Source organism: Cygnus olor, chromosome 3 (genome assembly GCF_009769625.2).
Source record: "Cygnus olor isolate bCygOlo1 chromosome 3, bCygOlo1.pri.v2, whole genome shotgun sequence".
Classification (NCBI taxonomy): Eukaryota; Metazoa; Chordata; class Aves; order Anseriformes; family Anatidae; genus Cygnus; species Cygnus olor.
Window position 1 is genome coordinate 69,358,679 of NC_049171.1, and position 15,169 is coordinate 69,373,847.

Genomic DNA, 15,169 nt, shown 5'->3' on the forward strand with positions numbered 1-15,169 from the left:
CTCTTTCTTTTTATATCATTTTCCTGTGTTTTATTTAGCTTTGAGAACCACATCAGGATGTCACAACTAAGACATGGTAGTTTAATAGATCTCTAACTGCCACTCACCAGCCCTCCTACAGACCATGATTCTTATAAGAGACATCTCAAAATACACAACAAACATCTGTGCTATGTAGGCTATCACCATATATCAGCCATTATCTAAATTTGGCTTCTCAGTGTACATATGCATTAAGAAAAGCTTTTTCCTATATTTACATATAACTATATAAATATGTATCAGCAACAAACTCTGGTTTGCATGAATGGTTGGGAGACTCCTAACCAACAACGAAATTAGTTGTTTAAAAAAATAAAAGCAAAGGTATCAGTTCATACTGGCACTTACTACTGGACAATATAACACAGATGTATTATTGAATTATGTTGTTAGAAGGTGTATTATCACTAAAACATGCCTTCGCCTGTTTTGTAAGGGTAATAGTGCTTTAATGCCAGAGCATTCATTATCACAAAACTTTTACACTTTTGCTGAAAGGTGAGAAGAGGCTTATTGTTCTAATCATATAGCAGGCATAATGGCGTAATCCTGCAACATTTCACGGGGTCATTTCAATGACAGTATTTAATTTCTAGAAATTTGCATTGAGCTTGGCTGAGATACAGAATAAAGAAATTGAAGCATACTGAAATTAACATCCAGATACCTGAAAAAATGCAATTCTTCACCTTTCTACAATTCTACATATTTTTTGTTTTCCATAGAAAGAAGCTTGAAGAACCTCTAAAGTGAAGCCATGCTGCTGTTTAATATTATCTGCCAACTGCAGCACTTTCTAATATGAATGTACAAAATTCATGATTAACTCCAAAACATGACTTTTTTTTTCCTACAGCTGAGAAAATAAGAACGCAAAAAAATTACTTACACTAATTTAATACATAAAAAGCATCTTCTCCCTTATTACAAAGTCTATAGAGTTATGGCTTTTTTGTGTATTAGAAGTTTAAATACTAACATATAACTACAACTTAGTTTCCTCTTATGTGCTGTTTCCTTAAGTGAAAATATTCCTAAGGCAAGCTCATCCCAATCTCATCCATTAATTTTCTTACAGCTTTTTCTTTCTTCATGCGGGATTTCTCTCCCTTTACAGCAGAGGTTCTGTAAGTACACTAAATCTGAAGTTAAATTACTGCATTGTTCCATCAGCAGCAAATTGCAAAACTCAGTTCCCCAAAGTGAGCCCTATTTAGCACGACTGGAGGTCCTTACCCTGGAGATGTATAACAGAACAGTTTTCACATAGGTACCATAGAAACTAAATCAAATCTCATCCCATTTATTGATGTGTTCTTTGCTTAAAGGTTTTGCCTTTTTAATGCTTAAGTTTTAAAGCTAACAGGACAATACCTTACAGCGTGAAAGAGGCCATTTTCAGAGGGTAGATGCTCAGAATTTTCTGAAGCCAGGTACACATGCTGGCAAATCACCTAGCATCTCCAGGCAGAAAAAATGGTCTGCAGTGTAAAGGACATCAGAATAAACAGACAAATACGTGGATGGTACCCGCAGTACTGATATTAGTCACTCATGGACAGCTTAACACCTCTGTGGATTGTTCTGACCTCTGATCCAAAGACAGAGGATACTTTCTGAAGAATATTGAACACTGATTTAGAAGAACTCTTGTGGGAAATGAATTCTATTTCTGGTAACATCTAAAAATCGGTATAAGGCCAACATCAAATTTGTTTTGATCTGAATGCAGCCTTAAGTGAGTGCATTTGACTGCACTGCCCTGCCACAGCAGCAGGCACGCTCGGTCTGCTACCTTGCTATGAAGGTAAATAACCTTTTGCCAGTGGCTGCAGCAGATTGCTTAATACTCCAGCATCTTAGGCCTGACAAAGCTCTAGGCATTGGGACACATGTCAGGGCTTTTTGGCATTATTTTCCTCTCTGGTCTTCAAGAATTCATCCCGGGCTTCCTACCATAAGTCATCATGTTCCAGGTCTTGATGTCCTTATGGATCCACTATGATCCACTATCAGCAGCTCTCATGCTATGGTCAGCCAGAATGTCAGCTCCTCAGCTCCCCTGCCTCCAAACAAAATACAGCTGTGAAAATACATCCTCTCAGTGGCTGTTGCAATTTCATGCAAGCCATTTTAAAGGTCTCCACTGTTTTCTTCTTGTTTCCCACAGCAGTTTCCACTGTATTACATTATTTACCAACGAAGAGCTTTCCAGAACTTATTTTTGTCAAACAGTAAGAAAGAATGTAATTCCCCTAGCTGCCTCCTTGAAAAGAGTACATTACTTTTTTACTCAAATTAAACTAGGAATTAAGAAAAAAAAATCATCCTGAAACAGACTCTTGGCACTGCAAATAAAACAAGCCAATCTGTTGAAAATTAGGAAGTTGAAAATGGGCCTTTAAGGAGGTAAAAGAAGGGGGTAGAAACCTTGACAAAATGCTGTGGTACTGGGATTACTAATATTCGTATTTCGGAATTCAACGGTGTATTTACTCAGCTCAGGCTGTAACGTCTGTTCACAGCCAAGGCATAAGCAGTAAAGTGTTTCGGATGACTCAGCTGGGCCCAGAGCTCCTGCTCTGATGCCAGGCAGTTTCCGTCCCTTTGCAATCCTTCCCTATAGCAGGACAGAACTGTGTTTCCTCCAACATCTCTAACAAGAATTGCTTTTCTTCCGAGCCATCTTAAAATCCAGATCATTGCTCGAGATATTTTGTAAGAGCCCTTACAGAAGGGAATCAATCGAAAAGCCCTGTGAAGGGTTACTTTACTCTGACATGTTCATACAGTGCCCAACACTCACTAACTTCATAACTACTTAAAGCACATCAAGCTTCCAGCACCACTAAGAGATTTGCATTCATCTGTTTAATTCCAGGACTTTATATATACTCTTGTACTTTTTCCTGTTTCTTTGGGATGTAAACAAGCGTTGTATCCAGCCCTGGAGAATCCCTGCAATATGCTGCCATTTTAGTTCATGGAAAATTAAAGGAAAAGGCATAAATACGGTGTTGTCAGTTGGAAAATGTGGTGAGTAAACACAAATAGGATTTTGTACAGGCGGCTGACTATACGAGGCTCCTATAAAACTATAGCATTTTACAACAGCCTTACAAGACTTAGACTCCCACATACCACCGTGGATGGAAAGTGGGGAAGTTGGGTCTCTTTTGTTTGCTTTCTAAAACAAATGGCCTGGCAAATGAGTCACAGCGGGAAACTAGGGTGCGCACACACCAGAAATAAAATTAAAAAATCTGCACAACACACAAAGCATTCTGCCCAAAGCTTCACAGCAGAACTGGGAAGGTCAGCTTTGCCCTCAAAAATCCTTTTTGGCTTTGTTGCTTCTCTCCTTCCCCCTCATCCACTCATTTAGAAGGCTGCCTTTATCACAATGAAATCACAGATTATTCTACATATAATTTCCAGGGGTAGAAAAGTAACTTCATACTTGATTTATCATGTTGTATTAAGCTACTATATTTCTGCTGGGGCTGGGAAGGATGCCAGCATGCTCAGCATACCCTCTTCCGCCACCTCCAGTCGAGTAAAAGATTTCAAGACCTTCTGCTTGTTTCCAGCACTAACTGTGGTTTTGATAGTATTCTCCAGTATAGTATTTTGATAGTATTCTTCATAACGCAGTTAACTAACAGGATACATTTTTACCATGTATTCTCATGGCACTCGCTGAATGTTTAGTCACATTTTAAGTACCACGACTGAAAGCTATTAACAAACAGAAGTCATCCCTTATGAATTCCCTGGGAGAAGAAAAAACAAACAAACAGAAACAAGGATATCACACCTCGTCAGTGACATTGCAAAATCTTAGCCCTACACTGCAACCTCCTGGGTTGATTAGGCAGCTTAGCCAACCCCTGGCAGAGCCCAGAGCCCATGCAAAATGCCAGCCTTACTTCAAGGGATCGGGTCAGGTCTTTGACCACCTTCAGCATCACCACTGAACCTGGAACTGTTACCAGCAAACAGCTGGACCACTTCTTTTAAGTTAAACGTCCACAGTGCCTGAGAGACAGTTTTCGCAACTGCCAACATTCACAGCTCCTGGGAATTGCGAGTCTTGGTTTATACTGTAAAAACATTCAGTTACTGCAAGAACTAGCAAGGAGAAAGGACACTACTGATGAGCCCCAGGAAATCTGGAGCAAAGCGTTAAGCATCAGGTGAGGCAGGTCCCTCTCCTCTTTTATCAAAAATGGATTGGCAAACAAATACTAGTAAGCCGAAGAGTTGTCAAGGAGTTTAGGGACTTTGCTGTTTCCTCAGCTTGGAGATTCAACAGACTCGAGCTAAGACATTGACTGACATCAGTATCATTGCTGGGACTATGGGAGAAGAACTGAATAGGTTGTATCACCACATTGGACTACGGTGTTCTAGCCACAAAGGAAAAAAAAAAAAAAAAAAAAGAACAAAAACCACCACTACCGCCATTTACCTAGGGATTCCCTACACCCATTTCTCAACCATTCTAGAGGACAGATACTCAGGTCATTAGAACCCAAATGAACTTTTAAAACAGTTTTTGCTACAAGCCATCTCTTGGCTATGCAAAATTGTTTCTCTACTTAAAGAACAACTCTGCACGAACCTGAGTTTTTGTGTATAAGACGGACATTTATGATACTGCACATTCCATGTCATATTCCAAAAATGTTAACACAAAAATACCAGACAGACAAGGCACCCTTCCCAAAGCATGCGTGCATCCATAAGCGAACAAGCAGTTTCCACACACACACAAAAAAGCAACTTTGAAACTTCAAGAACTTCAAGTACTCTGTGTGACATTTTTAGATCCAGCAACGGCTTCGCACAGCTAGAACAGGACAGCAATATCAGAAATAATTAGAGTAGGCTGGGAAATGTGATTTCATAGTATAGCTAAGATCTAGGAATAATTTACTCATTCAAGGATCACAAAGGGGAAAGTAGTTTTACTCCTCCCAGCCACTCACCAATATCCTGGAGGAGCTAAGGTTTCTGTTAAAACGATCACAGAGGAACAGGCGTTTTACAGTTTCAGAAATTGTTTTCAATATAGAAATAAATGAAGGCAGTTCACACTTTTCAGGAAACTCATAAAGGCAGCACAGAAATGTCAGAAGCCCAGTTCGGATGTCTTCAGTGATTAGAAATTTCTGCCATTGCAAATGGAAGAATACCATCACCTCTAACATAACACTGTTTTCACACAGCTGAAATTATAGTCTTTTTTATTTCTTTGCAATCTGGCATACAACCTGTTTTTGACTTGACGTCTGTTTTTAGCATGCTAGTTAGTACTTAGAACATTATGCAGTTTTTGTGTTTTGGACTATTTTTCTGCAAAAATGCCAGCTCCACATTTTTTCCAAAACTGACCTGGTATTTACCGTCAATCTGATTTTTCTAGATTGTTCTGACACACATCTGTGCCCTTTCCAGCTTTTACAATATCTTTACTTCAGAATCATCTGCAAATATAATCAAAATGTTAACTCTGCACTTCTTGAGCATTAATGCAGATGTTAAACGAAACGAGAGTACTGATCCTTAATAGATACCTTCTTCAACACGAACATATGCTGTTAGAGCTTAACACTGCACTACGTGAAAAGTATTATAATCATTGCTGTTAATCTCATCAATTAAGAATATATATGCTAATGGAGAGTGCGGGTTAGATGAAGGAAAGAGACTTAGCTTCTGTACATTATCATCAGCTTTCTGTTTAGAATTTTAGTGTCGCACTCTAGCTCAGCTTACATGGTACAAAACCGCGTCCAGCCACCAGCAGCATCCTCGGCACCACAAGAGGCTCACACAACCAGCATGTGGTCGTGCTCTGCCTTCTGCAAGCCTGCCCCGGGGTGTGCCTGGATGCAAGTTCCCAGTGCAGCTCCTGCTCGTGCAGCTGCAGCTTTGGGGTTTGAGTCACAGCTCTGCCACCTCTACTCCTCAGCATGTAACCAAGCTGCACGTGGAGCCAGCCCAGGTTGCCTAACTGTACTCCCTACCCACCTACCACATTACTCAACGTCACCACAGTAAGCAACAACAAGGTTCCCCTTCTGAACTCTCCAGATTTGATGGGAAGGAAGTTAATAAAACCTACTGAGACTTACTAAAAACATGACAACCATGCCCAGGACACTGCTGGGAATTTACTCACTACCATCTTAAAGAAAAATCAGCTCATACAATAAGCAAAAGGCTTTTGACTACAACCTATAAGCCACTTGAGCAAGGCCACAAGCACACAGCAGCCACACGCTGCTTCCTCTGCGCACCGTGCAAAGCACTCAAATGTTAATGGTTCCGATAAGAAAAACTTCAGGGCTGCCAGCACTAAACACCATGACATCTATAAACTTGAATTAGTTTATGACTGAATCATTAACTACAGCTTCAAATGTTCCAGAACTACAACGTGGCACGTATGAAATTATTCACTGGGACACAATTCTTTACTGTGTTCTAGTTTCTAGCAGCCCTGAATTGAAATCATGCAGTTTGAAAGCAGGACCCATGACAAGCTGGTTGCTTTTGAGACTTCTGGCTAAGTGTTAAAACTAGAAAGGTGAAACAGGAATTAAAGCTGTTTTGAGACAATTTTTTTTTCCTCCCTTTGCTTCTATAGAAATCAAACCCTATCTGCTTTCTCTTGCTACTGCTGTTTTGAGAAAAACTCAAGTACACAAACACTTTCATTTAACCTCTTGCTTTTACTTTAGCAGAAATTCCAGTTCTGCATAATAGGTTAAAAATAATGATAATAACAACACTTCTGGTGTGCCAAGAGCATCCCATACTGAACAGTGGTAGAGCTGTGCTACTGCTGATTCAGCTGCTGCTGAACCCCCTCCAGACTCTGTGATTCACCTGATTCGCAACAATGGAAAAAAAGCATGGAGAGTGCAAACATTCAAAGCAACAGCTGAATAACCCACTACTCCTCAGTGATTTTTTTTTAATTAAAACAGATTAACAACACTAGGCAAGCCTAGCTCTTCCACCACACTCCATCATATGTTTACGTTTCCTGTACACATGTCAACTATGACACTTCTGCATCTCCTTCAGCTGTTAGCAATGTAGTTTTAATGTAATAATAATGAAGAAAAGCTCCAAACCACAACCCAAAACACGCAGTAAATAGGAATGACAGCTTCCCTCAAGTGCTACAGATACATTTCACTTACGATACAAACCAAACTAAGCTTTCTGAGAGTCTCTTGCTGAAATCCATGGCATACATACAGTGTGAGTCAGGTGGGCATTGACTGAATCTTACAGTCTCACAGTTTTTGAATCACCACCTCCCTCAGTGCAGGAATCCAAGCCCCCAGTGGAGCTGAGTGACCACGCTCCCCTTGCAGGGCCTGTTGCCATTGCCATCGCCACTGGCAGCTCCTGCGCGAGCCGAGCCAGGCCCCGGCCGACACCCCCATGGGAGCATTCTGCAAGCATGGCCACAAGGGAACCTAGTGCAAGGCCACCACAGAAAAACTCATGTTCCCCATATCCACAGGCATGCAGCAGGAATTTCTGCCTCCCACAGAGGCCCTGCAGTCCTACACCAACCCTCAGACCTGTGGCCACGGTAAATTTGCCACGGCCACACAGGCAGCCACAGTGATGTTTAATCTGAGAAAGGCTGTCCAGGGGAACAAGGCTACTTGCTGGTTGAACATGAGCCAGCAGTGTGCTCAGGTGGCCAAGAATGCCAATGGCATCCTGGCTTGTATCAGAAATAGCATGACCAGCAGGACTAGGGAAGTGATTGTCCCTCTGTACTCTGCTCTGGTGAGGCTGCACCTCAAGTACTGCGTTCAGCTTTGGGCCCCACAGTACAAGAAGGAACTTGAGTTGCTGCAACGTGTTCAGAAAAGAGCAGCGGAGCTGGTAAAAGGGACTGGAAAACAAGACATATGAGGAGTAGCTGAGGGCGCTGGAGTTGTTTAATGTGGAGGAGGCTGAGGGCAGACCTCATCGCTCTCTACAACCACCTGTAATGAGGTTGGACTAAGGTGGGTGCTGGACTCTTTTCTTAGGTGAGAAGTAATAGGATGTGAGGAAACAGTCTCAAGTTGTGTCAGGGGATGTTTAGATTAGATGTCAGGAAGAATTTCTTCACAGAGAAGAGTGGTTAGGCATTGGAACAGGCTGCCCAGGGAAGTGGTAGAGTCGCCTTCCCTGGAGGTATTTAATAGATGTGTAGATGTGGCTTAACAGTGGAAAGGGTAGTGTTAGGTCGTGGTTGGACTTGATGATCTTACGGGTCTTTTCCAACCTAAATGATTATACGATATTCACTGCTAGCACAGGCCAAGGTACACGTGCAACTGGAGAGCATCAGCAAGCACATGATCCATAGACACAACAGCTGCTGGAGTCACGGAGCAGTCAACAAAACCAGATGGGTAAATTCACTTGCTGGACAGGTAAAATGTCTGCTGTCTATACTAGAAGTGGGTGAACACCACTTTGGTCAAATTTTCTCCCAAGTACAAAATGGACTGACAGGAAAATCAGAACACAAGTGAGTCCTGGGAGCTTGTCTTCATCCTACTACCATCAGCCAAAATTGGAATTTTTCCAATTTTATGATTTAGTCCATGAGGGAGCAGAGGAATGCTGCCCACACACAGGGCAGAAGAATCATCCTGCCTGAACCACAGATGACTTCATTTGCACACCTAAAGGTTTCAGAAATCTGACTGATTTTTTTTCCTGTTGTTGTCTGGAAAACAAAGAATACTCAGTTTGCGACCCCCTACAGACACTTTCACTGAACTGAGCTGCTCAGAGGCATACCCGCTGCAGACATGAGAGTGAAGGCCAGTCTGCAGCAGAACTGTGTTGCTCCATCCTATCCTATCCTATCCTATCCTATCCCCCATTATCTGCCTCACACGTGACCAGTGGCACTTGATGAAGCTGAGAGCAGCCTGCCACCCTGATATAAGACAAAAAGAAATTAATTTCCTCCCTGCTCCTCCTTGCACCTATTTTTCAGCTTTTCTACTTGCTCTCTTTGACATCCATCACTGCCACTTTCAATCTATCAATATGTCTTCCTGACATATGTATCAATACATGTCCTTACAGTTACACTGTGCTGCCCAGGGACTGCCTAGGTGGGCACAGGAGACTGCCTGCTCTCTCTGACCTTCCCCCAGTTGACAACAGAACACCTAATTGAAAAGGGTGAATGCTTTTCATGAAAATGGTTGAAAGAAACATCACTAATGTTTTAACTATCAGATGTCTGCAGCTCCACATGGCAGTATTACAACTTAACGCACTCACTTTTGCTCACCTCCTTCACCCCTGCAAAGCCATTATTTCCACAACATGGTATCATTTCTGCCATCAAGCTATGTTACGAAGAAGATTTAAATGTTAATTTTTACAAATGACATTTCTATAATCTGAAGACTGCAGAACGTGTGAACAACTTTCAGCATTTCCCTTCTAAAATTTTATGATCTACAAAGAGTTGTAAAAACAGTGAACATTTATTCTGCAACAGATTCTCAAGCTAGACATGGAAATTGCAGCTGGAAATGAACATTTTTTTTTTTTTTAACTAAGCAGAAAAATAGGAAAGCAAGACAATACATGCAGACAAAAGTGTGATATTGTGCTATCCAGAGGGTTTACAGTACATGTAAAAAACCATAATTATACAGTAAGAAACAAAGAAATTAAAATTAAAACCCCCTCTTTGTTGAACCAAAGAGCATCCTATTTTTGTGTTTAATTGAATGTCCTCCAACCAAGACATCTGAATTCAATTAACAGAAGTTTTGTTACGGGGTTTGCGTTTGTTTTGTTTTTTAAAATACTAAAAAAATTAACTATGTGATCTCATTTTTGTTGAATGACAGGATCATGGGACAGAAAAAGCAAAATCCAAGTTTTTCAAAAAAATTGTGTGCAAAAGAAACATGGAATGTGATCACATTGCAGTACTGCAGGGGTACGTGCCATAGTCATGCTGCTATACTAATTCATATGTTCTGAATTTCAGAAGCAGTTGTTTTTCCTCAAAGTCTTGAGCATACAGATGATGTGCTAATTTGTTCCCAGGTGCCTCTTTGCAACGACTTTTCTTCAGAAAAGGATAGATTACAGTCATTTTGTTCCTGGTAAAATAAAGGCCACTCAAATAAATCAGGAAACTTGAAAAATGCATGTAATTAAGAGTTATGTTTTGCCTAGTATTTTCAAATATCATTTCACAGTTGATATGCAGAGATCGATACACAGAAAGTTCTGATGCAACAACACAGAAGTAGTCAGTAGCTTCTTTCTGCTGTCATTTGTGACTATTTGGGTTTTTCTGGAAGCATAACCCTGGCGTCAACTGTCCAATTTTCACTTGGAGAATGTCTCATATGAAACCCACAAGCTGGAACTGACCTGCAGGAGTGAAGGTGTGAATGACCATCCAAACTTCCCCTCCAAAACCTGCCACGATCATGAGCACAGAGCATCACTGCTCACCCAGGAAGCCTGGGACAGAGTACCACTGTTACAAGACATCAAGGAGCAGAGTTGTCCACCAGGGCTGCGAGCACATGCACTGAAAGGTGCAAAATCCTGAACATTCACAAAAACCCACAGCAGTATTGCACACAGCACATGGGAGGAAGATGGAATACTCTCGCTAAAATACATTAAATTGGAGACACACTGCCATTGCCAATGAGGGACAGCAGTAGCTTGTGGGGGGATTCTAGATGCTGATCTAGTCAAGCCAGTCAATACAGACAAAATACCTATTTAGGGTATTTTCAGACACTGATTAGTTCATTAACAGATCACAATGGACTCTTCCCCCAGTCTCTTTGTGGGTAGCTACCCTGACTGATAGGTGTTAGCACGCTGCATCCTCTCCCACATACAGAGGTGTCTCAGGCTGTTCTGCATTTCACAGGAGCCATGACTACTCTTTTCTTATAAAAACCACCTTATTGTCCTTTCTAATGTCTAACCAAAATTTATTGAAATATTTGTTTGTATCTGATCCACCTTTCTTTCCAGAAATATTTGTTCAAAAACAAGAGACAAGACAGAAGTTCAGAATTCAGCAAGCACCCAGGGTAAGAGCAACAAGCCTTGCAGCACTGTCCACGTGAATACTTTCCTTTGCACAGCTTGAACCCATTAGCTTCTTTTGCTGTCTCTACACTATCCAATAAAAGTAAGTGAATCCAGTCCCGTTTGTAATACCCCATTATTTAAATGTAAGCATTTATGCCTCTCTTTCCTCCAGATTTATAGAGAGAACTGTCTGTTGATTAATAAAGCTGGAGATCTAACAGGCTGACCAGCATATGGAAATAAAAGGCTGTGTTATTGAAAGGGTGGGGATGTGCAGCTTGTGACCTGTGAATCCTCTATGAAGTTGTAAATACAGCACCAAATCCACAATGAAGTAATCAAATCACATGACAATATAATAATGCCTATCAGCCATTGTAAGCCTGATATTAATTTTTCTCCAAAATAGCAAACGTTGGTTTCAGAATAAACAGATTTAAAACTTGAGAAAATACTTCATGCTTTCTGTAAGCTCAGCACGCACACTCAAATCAGAGTGTCAAGCCCTGCTCTACAGAACATAAATAACTTCCACGTAAAACAGGGAAGAGACATGACAGCATTTGTTTTGAGGTGCCTCTGTGAGAAGCAACTGACATCCCAAAGTTTATAAAATCGTTTCCATGCCTCAGGTCACACAGTTTCAAATGACAAAAATACTTCTTTCCAAATTGTTACCTACCACATCTGACTAAACAGCATGCATACAAGAATGAGTATGTTTGTTTTTCTAAAACCATTCCATATATAAAATTAGCTTGCTTAGTGACGTGCTGATGGTAAGCCCAAGCAAAAAGCACTTTTCTGGTTTATCTTGGAACAGACTACCAGCATGCAGCTCACACAGGTAATACTGTGCGTGGTACTCCTGACATGTGAAAGCCTAGGACCAACTGTAACAGAGAGGAAGAGCAGCTGGGATTATTCCCCTATTACAGAGGGCTAATCTCCTACTTTTCCTGCAATTTTACACTAAGGAAAGAATCATCACTCAACATTTACAGTCCTGTTGTTGAAAACATTAAGAAGAGTAGTACAAAAGGCTCAGCTATCATTACGAGAGAAGACTGACTGCCATCCATGTGAATGGAGCCCAAGCATCGCAAGACCAATACAGAAACATGGTACTAATACTGATGTTGATATTTGGTACTCGTTTAGAATCGTTTGGAAACATTAAGTGTTTTGGGGAAGTATATGATATTAGCTGGACATCTGGTCTTAAGCTACAGGAATTCATGCACTTCGCTTGCTGTTTTCCAACTTCACCTTCCCAGGAGGTCAAACTCCAAATTCAATCCAACGCTAAACCTCTCGCTGTGTTCTACGAAAAGCCCAACACAGAGCTCCAAGAAAAGCATGAGCATCAAAGCCTTCTCCTGGCACATCTGAAGATTTCCCAGGAGCAGCTCTGATTGTTTAACTGGTCCTTGGCTCTGCTTCTCGGATGGGCCTGCTGCACTCCCGCTGTCAGCCGCGAGACCTGGCTCACTCATGGAGCCCGAAGGCAGCCCTTGCCTGCTGGCTGCGCTCTGCAGAGCCTCTGCCAGCCTCCCTGGCTCCCACTGCCTCCTCCCCATCCTGCTTCCTCTCTCTGCTGATACCTGCAAAACACAACTGGCTCTTCCAGACCTTGTCTCTGTGAAGCATCTTCTTTGCCCGTGCCCAGGCACCCTCCCGAATCATATTTTGTCTGCAAACTTTCTTCCTCCCTTGCTGTCAAAAGGGAGGATGATCTTAGGGGGGGGATCCATGTGGGAGAAAAAAACAGATGGGAAACTATTCTTGTTGCATAAATTCACTTAGCGAAATGAAAACTCACACATCGTGTTTGGACAGTTCAAGGGGAATTCATTTTCAGCAAAACTTTGTAGGTCTGCTGGCGACTGAAAGTTTGCTAGAGCCCAGGAGTGCTCCTCTCTCCTTGGCTTGCACACAAGCTACTTGTTCAAGGCTGTGTCATGAGTAAGCTATTATCCACAGTTGTTTAGTAATACCAAGCCTCACAGCTCCTGTATTTTGTAAAGGGACAAATATCCAGCTCAAGCACAAAACGTTTAACCCTTGGGCAAAGTATGTAAAATGAGCACACAGCAGAAAATACAGCATAAAGTTCAGATTCCTTCCTGAAAGCAAAAAGAATTTCCCTTCGCTCCCCTTCCAGATGCCAGAAGAAATTATCCTCATATCATCGTCCTGTACAACACGTTAGAGAAGTTTACCCCTCAATTACTGCCCAGCTCTCCCCTGCAGTGGGGTACTTACGGTGTATTTACTTGCCCACCCTTGGTGAGAGCTGCCACTTTTGAAGGCAGAACCAAAGAATTTGATACCGCTCAAAGCAGCTCAAGTCGATTTTGACAAAGACTGCTGCAGCCAGTTTTATTTCAAAACTAAAGTACCGTGATTATTATTATTATTTTTTTTAAAGACTTGTTTTTGAAGCGTTGAGTATTTCAACCCTGGCATTCACCAAAGAAATCAGCAAAATGTTTCCACTTTTTTTCCAGAAAAGACACATCTGAGCCCTTGCCACAAGAAATGTTTTTGTCCTACATTTTTGATAACTTCCCAGAACATTTTCTCCTCCCTTCATTACATTTTTTGTTTTGTGTTTTGTTTTTTTCTCCCTTTTTCTCCATGGCTTCTACACAAACAGCACAGGAAAGCCAGAATGTTTCTCAAAATGTGATTTTCAAAAAACTTGCTACTGATACTTTCTTGCAGCCAGATGCTCTGTGACAGGTTTTTCTCTGTACATCTCTTAGGGCTGACCCCAGATTTCTCCACGTAATGAGATTATCATTGCTACATTCAATACAAATTTATCTGATTTCAGCTTCCAGCTATTGCTTCCTGTTCTAAGTTTCTCGTGTACTGTAATTTTCTCAGTATTTTTGCCCAGCAAAGGTACTTGACCACTGTAACCAAGTTATATCCCAGTCTTCTTTATGCTAAACCAATACTTACTGAGTTCTAAGCTTCGTATCGCAACATATTTTTTTCCAGCCCTCAAATCAATTTAGCAGCTTTTTTTTTTTTCCTGGTACTCTCTCCAATATATTTTTCCTTCTAAAAAATGTGGCTGTTCAAAATTACACTATGTACGGAGATAAATGTCTTCTAATTGTTTTTGTTTACTTGCATCAGAGCAAATTATTCCTTCTTACTACAGCACCAGCCTGAAGTGCAGACCAATATATTGGAGAAAGAACATTATATATAAAGCAAGCTTAACCTTGAATACTGACCTTCACAATTGAGCAATTTTATGTACATTAATATTTGCAAGGATTCTAAATCTAGATAGCAAACATTATACTACCTATTACTGCTTAGGCTAAAATTAAAAATACTTAAATACATAAAAATATCTGTGTAAACCAAAGCAAGTTTTACTCCTTCAGTTACTACACTTGATACCAGCAATGCTAATGGATAAGAAAAAACAAGCTGGACAATGCTGCACACCAAATAGAGTTTACAAGTATTACTCGTCCAACTCATTTTCAGAATTAGTCTTTAAAAATTCTGTCTTTAACCTATGAATTAGGACTGATTTCTGGTTGGTCACAGACACAATACTTAGCATCACATGTTTTAGTCAAAAATACAGCAGGTACCAACTGATTCTAAAGAGGCCCCAGCATCTTATCTCTGGCAAATTAGTAAATTATAATTTAAAGCTGCTATTTCGTCAATTGCCATTGAACTACACCTTAAGTTAGTCACTGTTATTAAATATTTCTGAAGTGAAACAGCATGTCTACATTAAAAAAAAAAATGAAGTCTACAGCAACAGAAGTCAAAACATGACTGCCATTAAAATCTGTTATCATTTTTGGTCATCATACAGACATCACGTTTTGTAGGAAAACACTGTTGGCATTCCTGATATAGACTGGAAATGTCCTTTTTCCTCCATATAAAAGAGAAATATTTTCCTGCAGAATTTCAAGGTCTTTGAAAAATCTTCAATTCTTAGATTTCTAGAGGAAAT

The 15,169-nt window shown here is 40.8% G+C and overlaps 1 protein-coding gene across 4 annotated transcripts in view; it reads right to left on the bottom strand.

The window, feature by feature from the left end:
- UST (uronyl 2-sulfotransferase) overlaps window positions 1–15,169 on the bottom strand; it is a 166,497-nt gene that overhangs the window by 119,524 nt on the left and 31,804 nt on the right. The gene's annotated exons all lie outside the window — the stretch shown is intronic.